Here is an 18255-nt window from a genome sequence, read left to right on the forward strand (position 1 = left end):
GGGCAGGCAGAGGAAGTCACGGCGCTTTGCTGCTGAGTTCGTTACCCGACGAAGCCCGACGCGGGGGGGCTGGGCAGACAGTCTTGCCAAAGAGGCCCGTGCTACAGCAAGATTGACAGCACGACGCCTTTTGTTCCCCTTGAGCCCTGGGCAGGCTTCGGGGCGAAAACCAAGAGGAGAAAGAGGGCAGCGGCTGTTCCCCCGGACTGCTCCGTACATTGGTTTACTCTGTGCTAGAAAGGCTGGAGCTGCTTGCAGCGGCTCTGGACGCCTCACTCGTGGGATGGATGCATTGCTGTGCAACTTCCCCATGGCTGGGAGGGGTTCTTCAGATCCTCCCTGCAAACGGGGCTCCCCAGTGACTGCGGATCTGGCTGATGGTAAAGTGCTGGGGCTATTGGTCGTGGATCTTTCTTCACCACTGTGCTCACATGGCAATGAGTAGGCCCACTGCCTTGCTTATTCCCTTTACTGCTAAGCTTCTCTTTTGGCTATAGACGCTGCCAATATTACTTTGGTTTTATTTTGTCATAGGCAGTAAAATAAGCCTATCCCAAAGACGTTGGTGTCTTTGTTGCAGCTGTTGAGCCCACCGATTGGCACAGCAGCATTAACACATGATGGGCACGTAACTTGGACATCAGGAACGTGACTTCAAAGGCTTCAAAGCATCGGGAATGTCTCCTTTGGAGAGAGACTGAGAGGTTTGGGCTTGTTGAGCCCGGAGAACAGAAGGCTCATGGGAGACCGTGTGGCTGCCTTTCAGTACACGGGGCCTCACAGATCACCCTTGCTGAGGGTGAGCACTATTCCCTCATTGAGGACATTGATGAAGATGTTGAACAAGACCGGACCCAGCACCGACCCCTGAGGAACACCGCTGGTTACAGGTCTCCAACCGGACTCTGCACCGCCAACGACGACCCTCTGCGCTCTGCCAGTCAGCCAGTTCTCAACCCACCTCACTGTCCACTCATCTGTCCACACTTCCTCAGCTTTGTCATAAGGATGTTGTGGGAGACGGTATCAAACGCCTTGCTGAAAGCAAGGTAGACTACATGCACTACATCCACCCAGCCAGTGACAACATTGTAGAAGGCTACCAGGTTGGTCAAGCATGCCCTCCCCCTTGCTGATTACTCCTGATAACCTCCTTTTCTTCCAGTTGTCTGGAGATGGCATCCAGCACAAGCTGTTCCATCACCTTTCCAGGGACAGAGGTGTGCCCAGGTGGCCAAGAGGGCCAACAGCATCTTGCATTAGAAATAGCGTGGCCAGCAGGAGCAGGGAGGGAATCATCCCCCTGTACTCAGCCCTGGTGAGGCCACGCATTGAGCACTGTGTTCAGTTTTGGGCCGCTCACTACAAAAAAAGACATTGAGGCCCTGGAACGTGTCTACAACTTCCTGAATGGAGGCTGTGATGAGGAGGGGTTTGGCCTCTTCTCCCAGGCAACAAACAGGACCCGAGCAAATGGCCATAAGTTGTACCAGAGGAGGTTTAGGTTGGACATAAGGAAGAACTTGTTCTCTCAGAGAGCAGCCAGGCACTGGAATGGCTGCCCAGGGAGGTGGTGGAGTCGCCGTCCCTGGCAGTGTTCAAGAGGCATCTGGATTAGGAGTTACAGGATATGGTTTAGTGCTTGTGGTAGCAATGGTGATGGAAGGATGGTTTTTTCTCCTTTCCTTTTTCTTCTTTTCTTCCCTTCCTTTCCTTTTTTTCCTTTTTTCATTTTGTTTTCTGTTTTCCATCTTTTCTTTCCCTCTCCCCTTTTCTTTCCCTCTCCCCTTTTCTTTCCCTCTCCCCTTTTCTTTCCCTCTCCCCTTTTCTTTCCCTCTCCCCTTTTCTTTCCCTCTCCCCTTTTCTTTCCCTCTCCCCTTTTCTTTCCCTCTCCCCTTTTCTTTCCCTCTCCCCTTTTCTTTCCCTCTCCCCTTTTCTTTCCCTCTCCCCTTTTCTTTCCCTCTCCCCTTTTCTTTCCCTCTCCCCTTTTCTTTCCCTCTCCCCTTTTCTTTCCCTCTCCCCTTTTCTTTCCCTCTCCCCTTTTCTTTCCCTCTCCCCTTTTCTTTCCCTCTCCCCTTTTCTTTCCCTCTCCCCTTTTCTTTCCCTCTCCCCTTTTCTTTCCCTCTCCCCTTTTCTTTCCCTCTCCCCTTTTCTTTCCCTCTCCCCTTTTCTTTCCCTCTCCCCTTTTCTTTCCCTCTCCCCTTTTCTTTCCCTCTCCCCTTTTCTTTCCGTCTCTTTTCATCTCTTCCCCTTTCTTTCCTTTTTTCATTTCTTTTGATTCATTTTGTTTAGTACTTTCTTACTTTTCATCTTTTAGATTCCTTTCTAAAAGAAAAGATAGAATGGGAGACAATAATTAAAGAAACAAAACCTGCTTTGAAAGCCATGGGGCCGGATGGATTGAACCTTGGGGTGCTGAGGGGGTTGGCAGACGTGGCTGCCAAGCCGCTCTCCATCATCCTTCAGCAGTCCTGGCTAATTGGGGATGTGTCCTGGCTGTCCCTGAACGTGTTTAAAGAGCTCTGGATGTGGTGCTCAGGGACATGATTGAGTGGTGGGTTGTTAGAGTTAGGGGAGTATGGTCAGGTTGCGGTTGGACTCGATGATCTTTCAGGTCTTTTCCAACCTGATCCATTCTATGATTCTATGGATTTAACAGCAGCGTTCTTGTGGGAGCTGCACTGAGACTTGCAGTGTCTCTGGGTCCCCAGAATTACTTTCTCCAAGCTGATTCGTAGGTGCTGGCACTTCTTTAAAGCAAGAGCAGCTGCTGATGGGAGGAAGGTAGTTCCGGCTCATGAGCTCTGCAGCATCTCCCAGGATGGTACCAGAGGAGGCAGGAATGATATTGCAGAAGATGAGAAGCTCCCCAGCAGGAAGCCAGAAACCCTGCGGGAGAGTCAGAGCACGTGTGGATGCCCAGGAGGTAATGCAGCCCCAGTATTTGAGAAGCGCGTGGCCATGGAGCTGCGGCCCAAGAACAGAGCTATTCCGCCTTTGCAGAATAGCTGGCATCCCAAGAAGGACTCGTCTGTCCTTGTAAAAAGCAGGGGGAGGGCACGTCCAAATGCTTGCTGGTTGCTTGGGAGCTCAAATCCTCCAAGCTGGAGGCAGCCTGGGGGTAACATCTCCTTGGTCCGATCGTGCAGCACCTGAGCAAGAACTGGCTGCACAAGGGTCATCTTAATTTCTCTGTTCTTTTACTTAAATAAACCCGTTGGGAGACCGTGGTGTTGGTTTCCTAAAATTTGGATCTGGGAGGTGAGCACGCCCTTTGCTTATGATGGAAGCACAGAAGTGATGCGGGCACTCGCTGAGGTCACAGTCATCGCCGAGGTGGGAGCGTTTGTGGCACAGCCGGTGAGCAGAGCTGGTGCTCTGGTGAGCGTGCTGCACGCAGAGACTGAGCTGTGAGCTTTCCTTTGAGAGATCACCCTGCGAGAGCCCGTCGGAAGCACCGCTGCGGCGTGTGCGTGAGCTGGGCACAGCTCAGGCTGAGCAGGCCGAGCAGGTGAGCTGGGTTTGGTGCTGGGTGGTTGCCGGGAGGTGTCTCAGCAGGAAAGCTGGGCTGGGGTGGGCACGCTGCATCAGCCCTCGTCCCGGCTGGCGGTGAGACAGAGGGAGTTTTCTTCAGGACAGCAACACCAGCCATGTGCTTCAAGGCGCGTAACTATTGAGGAGATGGAGAACGCTTGCTGTCAGAAATCATGGCAGCTGTACAGGAGCTGGGTGTATTTTGGGGACAGTCCTTGTAACCAGCTGGTTTCGAGACATTGCCCTGCCCGAGAGTCTAAACTGCACAGCAGAAGAATGCTGGGAAAATGCTTCTTCCTCACTGTTTTTCACTTGCAGGTTCTTTCCTTAGGGTTCCTTTTTCCTTTCCAAAAGGAGATTTTGGGGATCGAGGCACTTGAAGAGAGAGTGAAGCCAGCTCTTTCCAACAGTGCGGGCAGTCCCTGTGGAGAGGACCCCGGGAACTTGAGCTTCCCCTGAGACGTTCCCCAGCATGTCTCAGCAGGGAGACGGACGCAGTTCCCATCGCTGCTTTGCACGTGGAAAGGTATGGCTGGGTTTCTTTCGCTTGGGTTTCTCCTTTCTCTGGTTTTGGAGCGGAAGGGGTGGAGCAGGGGGAGCCCTGCTGGTCCTTTGTTAGCTCAGTAAGCGGCTGGGTTGTGCACTTGCAGCAACAGGACAGCATTGCCAGGCTCCTTAACCTGCTGGGGCAGGGTGGGAGCAGAGAGCGGGCACTGCCCTCCTGCCAGCTGCGCCTGGTTATGGTTTGCCAGCTGCCCTGGGTTTCTGCTGAGAAGTTTGTTCTAGCTGCCTGCAGTAGTAAAGGGTGGGGAAGAAACAGTGGTGAAGAGCTAAGGCTGTGTACGGTAATTTTGCATGGGTTGAACTGTGGCACCTGAAGTCACTGTTTCCCTCGGAATAATGCTGGTGTTTGCAGGTGTGTTGGTTTAACCCCCCGAAGTGATGTCTGAGAGCGCCCGTCTTCTCCACCTGAACGATGAGAAAGCTGGATATGCCCAGAAATTGCAGCGCGTGCAGATGTTGTGAATGCGCTCCCAAATGTTTCCGTTAGTGATAACTAACGTCTCAGCACTCTGATACCCATCTCTGGCACCATCTGGAACGCTGCATCTCTTTGCAAACGTTGGGTGCCCGTTTCCATGGCCCTTTATTTCTCTCCTCAGAAGCAGCGCGGCGCGGTTCCCTGTGCTAGGGAGCAGCACCCAGCAGGCTGCCAGAGAACCAACAACGCCTTGCAGCGCACAGAGGGACGCGATGGGGACGGACCATCCTTAGCACCACGCAAAAGTGAGTCTCTGCAGTCCTCTGTCATGAAGTATGGAAGAATGCATTTTAAGTATTACTTCTGAGCGGTGCAGCACTGCAGGGATGTCCGGTAACCATGGTGGAAGCATTAGAGAGGCCAACAGCAACAGATGGCAGCAGTGAGACAGAAGTGTGTGTGTAAGTGGTGGTGCTCAGAGCTGAGTGCATTCCCTGTAGGGACAAAAAATCCGTGCCTCGACTTTTGCAGCTGATAGCGTTTTGTGTGCTGACGCAGCTTTGCTCTGCAGCATGCAGAGCTGTCAGGCAGACTGGGGTTCCTCTGCTGCCACCTGAGCGGGAATGAGAGCAGTAGTGCTTTGTGCAAGCGCACTGCAGTTTAAAGATCAGTTTCTGTTCTGGCTGTAGAAGAGTGTCTTTTGGTTTTTGTGGTGGACGTGGGCTAACAGGACAGTGCTGCTCCTGGTGTCTGTGAAATCAACACACAATCTGTTGTTGTAGGGACGGAGCCTGCGCGTCCATGGAATGGTGCTGGGCTTGGGGGGAAACGGAAAGCCTCCCCAGGTAAGAAGCTCTTGTGAGCTGTGGTGTGGGTACCTGCCTCTAAATAGGGCTGCATGAAGGGCTGTGTGGGATGGAGGAGAAAAGAAGGGGCACTGCAGATCTGTGCTGACTGCAGAAATGGCACAGCGTTGTAGCAGCAGAAAGGCCAATTGAAGAAACTACGCTTGAGGAGCAGAAGTTTGTGGTTGGCTGTGCTAAAATGCTCCTCCAAAGAGATGCTCTTCATGTCTTTCTTGTTTCCTTTCTGACAGAAGCTGATGCAAGCAGGCTTGCAGTGAAGCGCAGCCTTGCAGGAAGCCAGGGGAGGAGCATGGAGCGTGGCACAGCCCCCAAGAGAGGTACAGACACACAGCAGCATCTGGGTTTGGTGCACTGTCTTTCTAGTTAGGCTTTCTGTCTGTCCTTTCCTGGGACTGCTGTCGTTGCGTGTTGCTTGAGATCTTAATCCCTGGGGATTACAGTTGCCTTTCCTGTCCCAATTGGAAATGGCCCACAGTTCAGCCAAGATCCCAAGGTCCATTGCTGTGAACACTCGAGAGTTCCTAGCATTGTGGCCCATTTTGCAGACCGAAGGCAGTGTGTGACTCTCTTTTAATCTTGCTGCTTCCCCTTGCTTGATTTGAACAGGGAGAGGTGCTGAGCCAAACGGCAAGATGTACGCGAAAGCTCCTCTCCAGGCTCCAGGAGGGCTTCCTGGAACAGCAGGTCCCAGCAGAGGGGAAAGACCTTCCCCTGCAGTTGACAACCACTCCCTCTCCAAGACCATGGCTGCAAGAAAGCGCAAGGGAGTGGAGGAAGAGGAGCAAAAAGCAGAGCTGTGGCCTGCCAAGAAACAAGTGAAGGTGGAGCGCGATGGGGAGAAGGCTCAGAGCCCACATCAGAGCAGAGGCGGTGTGCCAGCTCCAGCAACACACCCTGGGCCTGCCCCAGCGCCGACTGAGCGGTTCCGGACCTCAAAGCGAAGAGGTAGGAAGGTGCTGCAGCTGCCCTGGTGAGGTGCTTCCCTTATCAGGTGCATGGAGTTTGCTTAGGATTTGCTTTGCTTTCTCCTTCTCTCTGCGGAGAGGGGAAAAGAGTAGAAGGCTGCCGAGTCCAATGGCAAGGAAGTGCCAGAAAGTGTAACCCTCTCTTTTCCCATGAAATCCATGACGGCCTTCTGCTTGTCCCACTGGAAATACCCTTCCCTGAGAGGCTTCCTAGCCTGTTTTCATGTACCCATGTTTCCGCGGTTTTGCTGTTGACAAACTGAATTTCTCTCCTCTTTCTCTATAGCAAGACGACAACGACAAAAAGAGAGGAGAGCAGAAATGAAGAAGGCTGCTCTGAGAGCTGCCGCTGCACGTGCAGAGGTGAGTCCTCGGTGAGCACAGACACGGCTCTTGTTGTTCTCTGTCTGTCAGACGTGAAGGGGATTGTAGAATGCTGGGGGAAGCGGTGTCCTACTTTGACGCTCGCTTTCTTTCTTTCCAGTCCTCCACAATGAACAGCCTTGTGGAGATGATGGAGAAGCTGCAGCTGAAGGACTGAGTGGAGGAGCATCAGAAGGCAGCGGCTTCGTGGCAGCAGCCCAACTTGGCACTCTGGTTGCAGTCCATCAATAAACAATTGGAGCTTTGTATTCACAAAGAGCGCACGGCCTGATTTGTCCAGTGGCACTCAGTGAGCTGCTGCACCACCTCCTCGTTATTCCACTCGCGGCGCTGGGTCAGAACTCCCACATCTCCATCAGGGGATGCTGCAGGTTATAGAAGCAATGGACGCACCAGTCCTTGGCCCTGCCCATAAACGCACTGCCTGCAAAGCACGTGCACAGAACTGCGAGTAGCACGGCCTGAGCACAGGCGCGCTGAGTTAGAGAACAGCTGTCTCGAGCTGTCTGAGTTTCTCAGGGCAGCACTGAGCAGAAGTGAGCGTGTGCCCCTCACCCTGCAGGCGTCTCTGTTGGGGGAAGAGAGGCTCCTGATCCCAGAAGGCAGAGGTGTTCTCCTGACTTCTCTGCAGTGCTACCTTGCCTCATTGTCCCCCCTCTCTTCAGCCGTTTTGATGCTACTTTTCATCCTTTGGGCAGAGCTTGAGTCACTCTCATCATCGCACAGCTTTGTACTGAGCGGTGTGGAATTTTCTGGCTTTGCTCTTAAAAGCCTAGGCTGAAAACTGCAGCGTGCATGCTTAGTTTACATGGGGACATGGGGGGGGACATCCCCTAACCCCCATTATCGAAAAATAAACCTTAATTGCAAAAGTGAGGGGTGTCAACCCCCGACCCATGGGAACAAAGTGGTCCGTGGGGGTGACACTGTGGGGGTGTCCCCATCTCCAGTACGTGACACCACCAGGGTGCCATGAAGGTGTCCCCAACTTTGGTGGTGTGACAGCACGATGCTGTGTCCCCACTTCTCCAGGAAGTCCTCCAGCTGGTTACAGTGTCCCCAGCTTCAGCTCAACGTCCCCAGGGGGTCCTTTTGTCCCCTCTGCATGACGGTGACACCCGATGCTGGCTGCCGAACGCGACACCCGATGACGATGACACCGCGTCACGGCTGTGCCACGCTGGTGTCACACAGTCCCCTCTGGTGGTGGCACAGAGTTCACCACCGTGCGTGTCCCCATCCTCATGTCAGACGATGGTGACAGCGCCAGAGGACTCCAGTGTCACCAGGTCCAGCTCTAGGCGGGCCTGGAGGGGTGACAAAGAACAGTGAGAGGCTCAGTGACAGCATGGTGACAACACAGAGCTGCCTGTGCCTGGCCCCATGCGGTGGTCAGAGTACAGGGAATGGTGTCACCCGATAGATGGTGGCACACAAGTGATGGTGACACCAGATGACGGTAACAACAGTGACAGCCAGGGATGGGGACACTGCGTCACGGCTGTTCCACATCGAGGTCACCCTGTGTCACGGTGTCACCCGAAGACAGTGACACTCAACGACTCCCAGTGGCATCCAGTGAAGGGAAGCACCAACAATGGTGACACCACTGACCCCATGTCACACCCACAGCAGACCCCACATGTCCCCCGACTGTCCCCAGCCCCCCTCCCTGTACACTCCTCGTCACCTCTTCAATGAGGATGGCACCGCTCTGCAGTTGTGCCAGTCCTCTTCTTGGTTGCAAGTGTCCCATTTGGTTTTGTCATCCAGTATTTTTGGGAGAAAACGTGTGGTAGTTCTAAGAGAAGGGGTATTTCTGGGAGAAAATATCCTCTTTTTGGAAGAGAAGGTGAAATTTACCACTGAAATGTGGTATTTCTGGGAGAAAATGACATACTTGAGGGAGAGAACTCGGAAATGGTGGGAGAGAATGTCTTCTATTCGAGAGCAACTGTGACATTTTTGGTGTGACGACTGGTCCTTTGGGGAGAAAATATGGTAAATATGGGAGAAAATGTCCTCTTGAGGAGTGTCAAGTAGTACTTTTGAGAGAAAATGTCAGGTATTTCTCAGAAAACTGCTGTTTCTGGGAGATAGTAGCATCCTTGGTTGGAAAATGACAGGTGTTTGTGAGAAAGCTGGTATTTTGGGAAAAAAGGCCGTATTTTTAAGACGAAGCTGGTATTTCTGGGGGAATATGTCCCGTCTTTGGGAGAAAAGTGGTCTATCTTGGAGAAAATGTCGTGTATTTGGGAGAAAAACTGGTCTATCTGGAAGAAACTGCCATTTTTCTGGGAGTAAGTGTGATCCTGAGGAGCGTCAAGTAGTATTCTTGGGATGAAACGTGAGGTATTTCTAAGCGTAGTGGTATTTCTGGGAGAAAATGTCTTGTTTTGGGGGGAAAAGATCACATGTATGTGAGAAAGCTGGTATTTCTGGGAGTAAACGCCATATTTTTAGGAAAAAATGGGTATTTCCCAGATAATCGGTCACATAGTTGGAGAAAAGTGGTCTATCTGGGAGAAAATGTCCTTGTTTTTTGGTGGAAGAGATCATGTGTAGGGGACTAAAATAGTGTTCCCGGATGAAAATGTCACGTATCTGTGAGAAAAGTGGTATCTGTGGGTCACAGTGCTGTTCCCCAGGGGTCGGTGCTGGGGCCTGTCCTCCTCAAGATCTTTCTTGATGAGCTGAGGGCACTGAGTGCACCCTCGGGAAGTTTGCGGATGACACCAGGCTGGCTGGAAGTGTGGATCTGCCTGGGGGTAGCGAGGCCCCACAGAGGGATCTGGACAGGCTGGAGAGCTGGGCTGAAGCCAATGGGATGAGTTCCAACAAGGCCAAAGGCCAGGTCCTGCGCTTTGGCTGCAACAACCCCAGGCGACGCTACAGGCTGGGGGCGGAGCGGCTGGAAGATGCGTAGAGGAAGTGGACCTGGGGGTGTTGATGGATGCTGGGCTGAAATGAGCCAGCAGTGTGCCCGGGTGGCCAAGAAGGCCAATGGCATCCTGGCCTGCATCGGGAACGGTGTGGCCAGCAGGAACAGGGCAGTGATTGTCCCCCTGTCCTCAGCTCTGGTGAGGCTGCACCTCGAGTGCTGTGTCCACTTTTGGGCCCCTCACTGCCAGAAAGACATCGAGGCCCTGGAGCGGGTTCAAAGAAGGGCGCCAAGGCTGGCGAGGGGTCTGGAGCACAGAGCTCACGAGGAGCGGCTGAAGGAGCTGGGGTTGTTCAGTTGGAGAAGAGGAGGCTCAGGAAGACCTTACTGCTCTCTAGAACTACCTGAAGGGAGCTTGTAGAGAGCTGGGCTTCAGCCTCTTCTCTCATGTCACTAGTGCCGAAAAACGACGTTATAACCCACAAATATCAGTGTTCTCCCAAATACACGATGTTTTCTTCCGGAAAGATCACTTTTCAATCCTAAATATGACAATTTGTTCCAAAAATGCGATATTTTCTCCCGGAAATACAAGCATTCTCCAAAATCCATGATATTTTCTCCCAGAATGCCAGCTTTATCAGAGATATATGAAATTTTCTTCCAAAATTATGATATTTCCTCCCAGAAATATCAGTTTCCTTAGAAATACTTCACGTTTCCTCCAAAAAATACAACATTACAATACCCCCCCTTCCCCATAATGTGATACTTTCTCCAGGGAGTCACAGTTTTCTTAGAAATACCTCATGTTTTCTCCAAACAATATGACATTACAATCCTCAGTATGACATTTTCTCCCAAAAATAGGACATTTCCTCCCAGAAATACCAGTTATCTTTACAAAAATAGGACTGCAGCCATCGGAGATCTGCTGGAAGGACAGACGGCCAGCTCCAGGAGCTCCAGGAGGCTCCTGGAATGCAGCCATGGTCACTTTGTGCTCCGGGCGTTGGGCAGACCGACCAGAGGTGAAGCGTGGCTGGATCTGCTGCTCAGCAGTGCGGAGGAGATGATGAGTGAAAGGCGTTCAGGTTGGGGCAGCCTGGCTGCAGTGAGCACGGCTTGTGGGGTTGGTGATCCGAGGGATGTGGGCAAGGCAAGGAGTGGGGCAGGACCTGAGCTTTGGGACGGCGAGCTTTAAGCTTTCACGGGCTGATGGCCCAGATCTCTCGGGATCTGTCTGTAAAAACAAAGATGGTGAGCAAAGCTGGCTGCTCTTCAAGGCTGCCTTCCCTTCTGAGAGCACAAGAGCTCTCCGTCCCTCTGAATAGAAAGCAGAGGACGCAGGAAGCCCATCGGCTCGGCGCAGACCTGCTGGGCAGCTGGGGGCAAAGCAAGGAGCAACGAGCTCTGCTAACAGGCCGTGTCACCTGGAGCAATACAGGGCTAACAAACAGGCCGTGTCACCTGGAACAATCAATACAGGGCTAACAGGCCGTGTCACCTGGGAAGAATACAGGGATGTCTGGACCTGCAGACGTGGGATCAGGAAACACAAGGCGCAGAACTGAACTTGGAGAGGGACGTGAAAAACAACAGGAAGACTTTCTACACGTGCATTGGCCAGAAGAGACAGGTCAAAGCAAGTGTGCCTCCTTTGTAAATGTAAAAGGAGAACTGCCTGCAACAGATGGAGAGAAGGCTGAGGTACAGAATGTGTTCTGTGCCTCGGTCTTCACTGGCAGCCAGGATTCCAGAGTTTGTCACGTCCCTGAGCCCTGCATCCATAAACCTCCAGGTGGGGACCGGGGTGGTAAATACCCCCTGCTGTGAGGGCAGAGCAGAGAGACTGCCTGATGAGATTGAACGTGTGCAAGTCTATGGAGCAGATAGATGGTGAGATGTGAGACTGAACGTGTACAAGTCTATGGGCAGGATGGCGTGCATCTCAGGGCTCTGAAGAAGCTGGCTGCCGAGCCGCTCTCCATCATATTTGAGAAGTCGTGGCTGTCAGGTGAGGTCCCGGATGCCTGGAGGAAGGGTCATGTCACTGCCGTTGGCAAGAAAGGGAGCAAGGAGGACACGGGAACTACAGGCCGGTGAGTCTCACCTCTGTGCCTGGGAAGATGATGGGACAGATCCTCCTGGATGACATGCTTGATCACATGAGGAGTGAGCGTGTGATCCGAGACAGCCAGCACGGCTTCAGCAGGGGAAGTCATGCTTAACCAATCTGGTGGCCTTCTGTGATGGAGTGACGGCATCGGTGGACAAGGGGAGGGTGACCGATGTCATTTCCCCGGACTTGAGCACGGCCTTTGACACGGTCCCCCACCACATCCTTATCTCCAAACCGGAGGGATGTGGATTTGATGGGTGGACCACTGGATGGATAAGGAATTGGTAGTAAGGCCGCAGACAAAGAGTGGTTATTAATGGCTCTATGTCCAGGTGAGGCCAGTAACGAGCGGCGTCCCCCAGGGGTCTGTCTTGGGACCGGTGCTCTTTAGCGTCTTTATCAATGACATGGATGGTGGAATCGGGTGCACCCTCAGCAAGTTTGCTGACGACACCAAGCTGAGCGGTGCGGTTGACACGGCTGAAGGAAGGGATGCCATTCGGAGGGACCTCGACAGGTTGGAAAGGCGGACCGGGGTGAACCTGATCAGGTCCTACACAGCACAGTGCAAGGTTTTGCACTTGGGCCGGAGGAATCCCAGGCATCCATACAGACTGGAAGGAGCGGTCCTTGAGAGCAGCCCCGTGGAGAAGGACCTGGGGATCCTGATAGATGAAAAGCTTAGCATGAGCCAGCAGCGTGCCCTTGCAGGTGGGAAAGCAAATGGGATCCTGGGCTCCATCAGAAGAGGGGTGGCCAGCAGGGACAGGGAGGTGATTGTCCCCCTCTACTCCGCTCTTGTGAGGCCCCATCTGCAGTACTGTGTCCAGATCTGGAGCCCTCAGTACAAGAAAGACAGGGAGCTGTTGGAGAGGGTCCAGAGGAGGGCCACAAAGATGATCAGGGGACTGGAGCACCTCCCTTATGAGGACAGGCTGAGGGAGCTGGGCTTGTTCAGCCTGGAGAAAAGAAGGCTGCGGGGTGACCTCATTGCAGCATTTCAGTACCTAAAGGGAGCCTACAAGCAGGAGGGAAGTCAACTCTTGGAAAGGGTAGAAAACTGCAGGACGAGGGGAAATGGTTTGAAGTTGAGTGAGGGAAGATTTAGGGTGGATGTCAGGGGGAAGTTCTTTACAGAGAGAGTGGTCAGGTGCTGGAACAGCTGCCCAGAGAGACTGTGGATGCCCCATCCATCCCTGGAGGTGTTCAAGGCCAGATTGGATGGGAACCTGGGCAGCCTGGTCTAGTGTGAAATGTGGAGGTTGGTGGCCCTGCATGTAGCAGGGGGGTTGGAGATTCATGATCCTTGAGGTCCCTTCCAACCCTGGCAATTCTGTGATTCTGCTATTCTGTGTCTTCTCCCTGATGCCAATTGGAAGTGATATCCTTTAGTCTTCAGTATAACAGACATTCTGTGACTGTGCTTGAAGACAGTCTCCCTTGAGCGTTTTAGTTGTGCTTGTTTAGTGCTCGTAAAACCAACTGTGCAAGTGCTGCTCTCCTCCCCGTTGTGAGGGGATTGCTGGCAGGAGCTAAGCAGTTCCCACAGGCACATCCAGCAAGGAGCTGCCGTGGCAGATGGGCAGGTGGAGCAGCTGTCTTCCAACCTGTCCACTGCAGCAGTTGGCATTCTGTAAGCTACTCTTCCCCAGTTTGCAGAACGAGTATCAAAAGTTGATACTCTTTTGTGAAAGAGTAAATGCGGGTTGAAAAAAGAGGCGATATGACATTCCTGACTGCAGATAAACAACAGCACAGATGCTGGTCACCGCCGCAGAAAAAGCTGGACTTGTTCATGAAGCAGCTTATCCATCTGTGTTGGGATTTTGTACAGCTGACCTCACCTGCCTCTCATTCCTTGCCATCGCCCCCTTTTTCTTCTAAGGTGAAAAAGACAGCCTTATTCTTTGTGAGTCCGTAATTGTGATCGTTTATTGATTGAGTACAACCAGGTAAGACATGGAGTGCCAAGTTGGGCGGCACTCGCAGCGCTGCCCTGTAACACCACACACTGCAGCTGCTGCCTTCTGATGTTCTTCCTCTCAGTCCTTCAGGTGCAGATTCCGCATCATTGCCACAGGGCTGTTCATTATAGAGGACTGGAAAAAAACAAAGCAAGTGTAGAAAAAGGACAGAAACAATCTAGGGAGACCTCACTAAGAAAGTCTGAACAGTAAACTTCCACAACAGCCCCATGCAGAACAGCAGGTTACTGCCATTCAGATCACTGACATTACTTCCCATAACACACAGCTTAGCTGCTGTCCCCTCCCTTCCCTACCTGAGCTGCATGCCCTTCCTTTTCCCTACCTGAGCTGCTTGCCCCTCGCCTCCTTTTTCTTGGTGCTCTTGCCTTTTCCTGCTACTCACTCCCAATCTCAACACTTGCCTGCTCCGCTTGCTGCTCTGACAAGTGTCTCTCAACTCTGCTCGCAGCTTCTCTCCTTCTGCATGCCCTTCTCTATTCCCTTCTCGTGCCCTTCAGGCTTCTGCTCCCCTTGCTGAGCAAGCCCATGCCTGGTAGCTCCCCTTCAACCTCCTCCGCCCTTTGCCTTTCTCCACACAGATGCTTGCTTCTGGCCAGCACTCCTGCCCAATGCCTAGCCCACAGCCCGCATCTCTTGGGGAGACAGCAAGGTGGCCTGGAGCTACCCACACCTCCTCCCGGGCACGGCTTCTCAGCTTTGCTTCAAGCCCACAAAAAACCCCAAGGAGCTCCTCTTACCTTTGGGCTCAGCTTCTTCTCCTGCCGTGCAGCTCTTTTCCAGGCCGGGGCTCAGCTCTTCCCACACTCCACCATTCCTGCAAGGTTGCTTTCTCTCATTCACTGCCTTCCTTTGCTTTCCTTTGCTCTGCTACCCTTAGCTTCCCTACTTGCTTTCTCTACATTTACGTGCACCGCTTTGTACTTTTGAGTCTCTTCTTTGCATCTCCTTTCTCTATTTTCCCTTCAACCCTCCCCCCCCCTCCCCTCCCCTTCCCCTCTCTCCCATTTTTCCCTTCCTCCCCTACCTCCTCTCCCCCCCTGCTTCCCTTCCCCTCCCGTACCCCCCCTTTTCTCCCTTTCCCCTCCCCTTCCCCCTTGCCTTATGGCAAACTCACCTTTCCTGCTCTTCACTCCCTCCTTCTTCATTCTCCTGCCTTTTGCTGCTACTCTCGCCTTGCTTTCCCTTGCTGTGCTCTGCTTTGCTTTCTCTACATTTTGGCCATCCAGTCTTTTCTCAGCTGTTATTCTTGACTGTTTACTTGGCTTTTTTCTTCTTTTCTCATTTCTTTTTTTTCTGACCTTTTTGAGCTTTTTTCTTCTTTTTTTATGCTTTCGTTTCTTTTTTCATTTCATTGCACTTGTTCTTTTTTTTTTTCTCTTTTCGTTTTTTTCTGTTTTCTTCTATTTTTTCTCTTTTTCATCTTGGTTTTCTTTTTTCATGTTCACTCTTTTTTTCTTTTTTTTATTCTTTTTTTCATTTTTTTTCATTGCCGCCTGAGGGGAGAAGAGCTCTGAGCTGGCTGCCAACGGCCGTTCCCGTGCGCCGCGCCTCAGCCAATCGGAGCCAGCGGCGCTGCCGCTGACCAACGAGAGCCCGGGGGCGGGACGGTCCGGCACCTGACCAATGAGAGCCCGGGGGCGGTGCGGCGTTGCGCTGCGCTGTTGGTGGGAGGAGCGCGGCAGGGGGCGGGCCGTGGGTGGGGCCTCGGGGTGCGCCCTACTGCTATAGGGGGTGCGAGATGGGACTGGGATTGACAGGTGGGAGGTGGGGCTTGGATGTGGGGTTGGGATATGAGGTTTGGAACTGGGCTTGGGAGCTGGGGTTGGGATGTTGGATGTGCATTGGGATGTGAAATGTAGGGTTGGGGTGTGGGGATATGGATATGGGGTGAATATGGAATGGGAGATAGGAAAATGGAATATATATGGGATGGGCTTGGGATGGACATGGGACCAACACTGAAGAAGGTGGGATGGATTGGGGATGAAATATGGACACGGGATGGGATTGGGATGATAGTGGCATGGGATAAGTAGATGGAATGGACATGGGATGCATGTGGGGATAAGGATTCGGAATGGCTATGGATATAGGGTTAGGGATGGGGATAGGATGTGGGGGTATGGATGTGGGATGGGTTTGAGATGGCTGTGGGGTGGATATGATGGATATGGGATGGGATAACGTTGTGGGATACGGACGAGGGATGGCTACGAGATGGGGCTGTAGTGGTTATGGGGCCATAGGGGCGATGGGGCCAGGATGCTGCAGTCACCTCTGTCCCCAGAGTTCATCCCCAGTGTGACACATGGAGCCCCACAGCCGCTCCTCTGCCCTTTGTCACTTTCATGGGGAGGACATCCCCCAACCCCCATTATCAAAAATAAACCTTAATTAGAAAAGTGAGGGGTGTCAACTCCGCCCCATGGGAACAATGTTTTCTGTGGGGGAGGGCACAGACGGCGTCTCCAGAGGGCTGTCCCAAACTCTGGGGGGTGTTCACAACTCTAGGATATGACACCACCAGGGTGCCATGAAGGTGTCCCAAGCTTTGGGGTGTGACACAGGGATGTCCCCAATTTTGGTGGTGTGACATTGTCATGTGGTGTTCCCACTTCCCCGGGAAGTCCTCCAGGTGGTCACGGTGTCCCCAGCTTCGGCTCAATGTCCCCAGGGTTCTTTTTGTGCCCTCTGCATGACGGTGACACCCGGCGCCAGCTGCCAGGAGTGACGCCCAACGGTGATGACACCGCATCACGGCTGTGACACACTGGTGTCACACAGTCCCCTCTGGTGGTGGCACAGAGTTCACCACCGTGCATGTCCCCGTCCTCATGGCAGACGATGGTGACAGCAACAGAGGTTTCCGGTGTCACCGGGTCCTGCGGTAGGCAGGTCTGGAGGGGTGACAAAGAACAGTGAGAGGCTCAGTGACAACATGGTGACAACGTGGTGCCGCCAGTGCCTGCCCCCACATGATGGTCAGAGTACAGGGAATGGTGTCACCCGATAGATGGTGGCACACAAGTGATGGTGACACCAGATGACGGTAACAACAGTGACAGCCAGGGATGGGGACGCTGCGTCACGGCTGTTCCACATTGAGGTCACCCTGTGTCACAGCGTCACCTGAAGACAGTGACATTCAGTGACACCCAATGGCATCCAGTGAAGGTGGCACCCAACAATGGTGACACCACCGACCCCATGTCACACCCACAGCAGACCCCACGTGTCCCCCGACTGTCCCCAGCCCCCCTCCCTGTACCCCTCCTCGTCACCTCTTCAATGAGGATGTCACCGTGCTGCAGTTGTGCCACCATGGCAGGGGGGACAGCTTGGGACAGTCACGGACAGCCAGGGTGACAGCGTCCAGGAGCTGTAGGACGCTGATGGGGCTCTCGATGGGGCTCACTACGTTTAATGAATTAATTCGGGCTGGGGTCCAATTTGCTAAGATTGACCGCCAGCCCAACCATGTTCTTCTCCAGCTTTGGAGACAGCTAAAGGACAACCAAAAATTTCAGACCTACCCTAAGAAACCAAGGGTAAGGGTTACAGAGAGAATGCCAACAACAACATGGAACTTAGAAGATTTCATTGTTGCTAATAGAAAAAAAAGCCTCCTCAGGTGTCTCGGGCTACAATGCCTGAGGCACTGGAAGCAAAAGAATTGGCCATAGCTCAATTCATGGCGTGACGAGGGATGTTAGTCCCCCTAGGGCCTCCAGATAGGACCAGAGGCCCTGTGTAGAATTAAGGATTTATTGGTCCCGAAAAAACATTCAGAGAGTTATGGCATTGGTGGACACTGGAGCAGAAACATCAATTATCTACGAAGATCCAACCAAATTTGGTGGAGACAGAGTGATGATTGGTGGCTTTGGGGGACAGACTATGGTTGAATCTGAGGGTGGGGCGTCTCCCACCCCGGGAGTGTAAGGTGTGTATTGCCCCAATGCAGGAACACATCTTGGGCATAGATATTCTATGGGGTCTGGCTCTCCAGACAACTGTGGGAGAGTTCAGACTTGGACAGAGATGTATCCGTACCCGGGCAGTGCAGGCAATATTAAGAGGCCATGCGAAACATGGGCCTATTTGCCTGCCGAAACCGCGCCGGATTACTGATATAAGGCAGTACAGACTCTGGGTGGGCAAGATGAAATATGGGGAACGGTGCAGGAATTAGAAAAAGTGGGCATTGTAAGACCTGCACACAGCCCATATAATTCCCCCACACGGCCAGTGCGAAAGTCGGATGGCACGTGGAGAATGACAGTGGATTACAGAGAGTTAAATAAGGTCACGCCGCCTGTTCATGCGGCCATAACCAACATTGCCTCCCTAATGGACACATTGAGTAGGGAGATAAAAACCTATCACTGTGTCCTGGATTTAGCAAACGCGTTCTTCAGTATCCCGATTGCTGAGGAATCGCAAGATCAGTTTGCGTTTACGTGGGGAGGCAGGCAGTGGACCTTTCAGGTCCTGCCACAGGGGTACGTGCATTCACCAACGTCACAATCTAGT

General features: G+C 52.8%; 2 long non-coding RNA genes across 5 annotated transcripts in view; one reads left to right on the top strand and one right to left on the bottom strand.

Annotated features, from left to right (window-relative positions):
• Positions 1-3433: 3433 nt before the first annotated feature.
• On the top strand, positions 3434-4760 carry LOC149915228 (uncharacterized). 2 transcript variants are annotated; one of them, XR_016459397.1, is made up of 3 exons: positions 3434-3511; positions 3853-4060; positions 4698-4760. It is a non-coding gene; the product is annotated as an uncharacterized LOC149915228 (long non-coding RNA). The 2 variants fall into 2 exon arrangements; XR_016459398.1 differs by lacking the exon at positions 4698-4760 and adding an exon at positions 4451-4689.
• Positions 4761-13640: 8880 nt separating this feature from the next.
• Positions 13641-18255, bottom strand: part of LOC149915229 (uncharacterized) — a 241332-nt gene continuing 236717 nt past the window's right edge. For all 3 annotated transcript variants that reach the window (XR_016459332.1, XR_016459331.1, XR_016459334.1), the window contains 2 exons: positions 14460-14536; positions 13641-13833 (listed from right to left, as the gene is read on the bottom strand). This is a non-coding gene — a long non-coding RNA (uncharacterized LOC149915229). The remainder of the gene's footprint in view (positions 13834-14459; positions 14537-18255) is intronic.

This window comes from Phasianus colchicus, chromosome 22, assembly GCF_987193195.1.
Source record: "Phasianus colchicus chromosome 22, bPhaCol1.hap1.1, whole genome shotgun sequence".
Lineage (NCBI taxonomy): Eukaryota > Metazoa > Chordata > Aves > Galliformes > Phasianidae > Phasianus > Phasianus colchicus.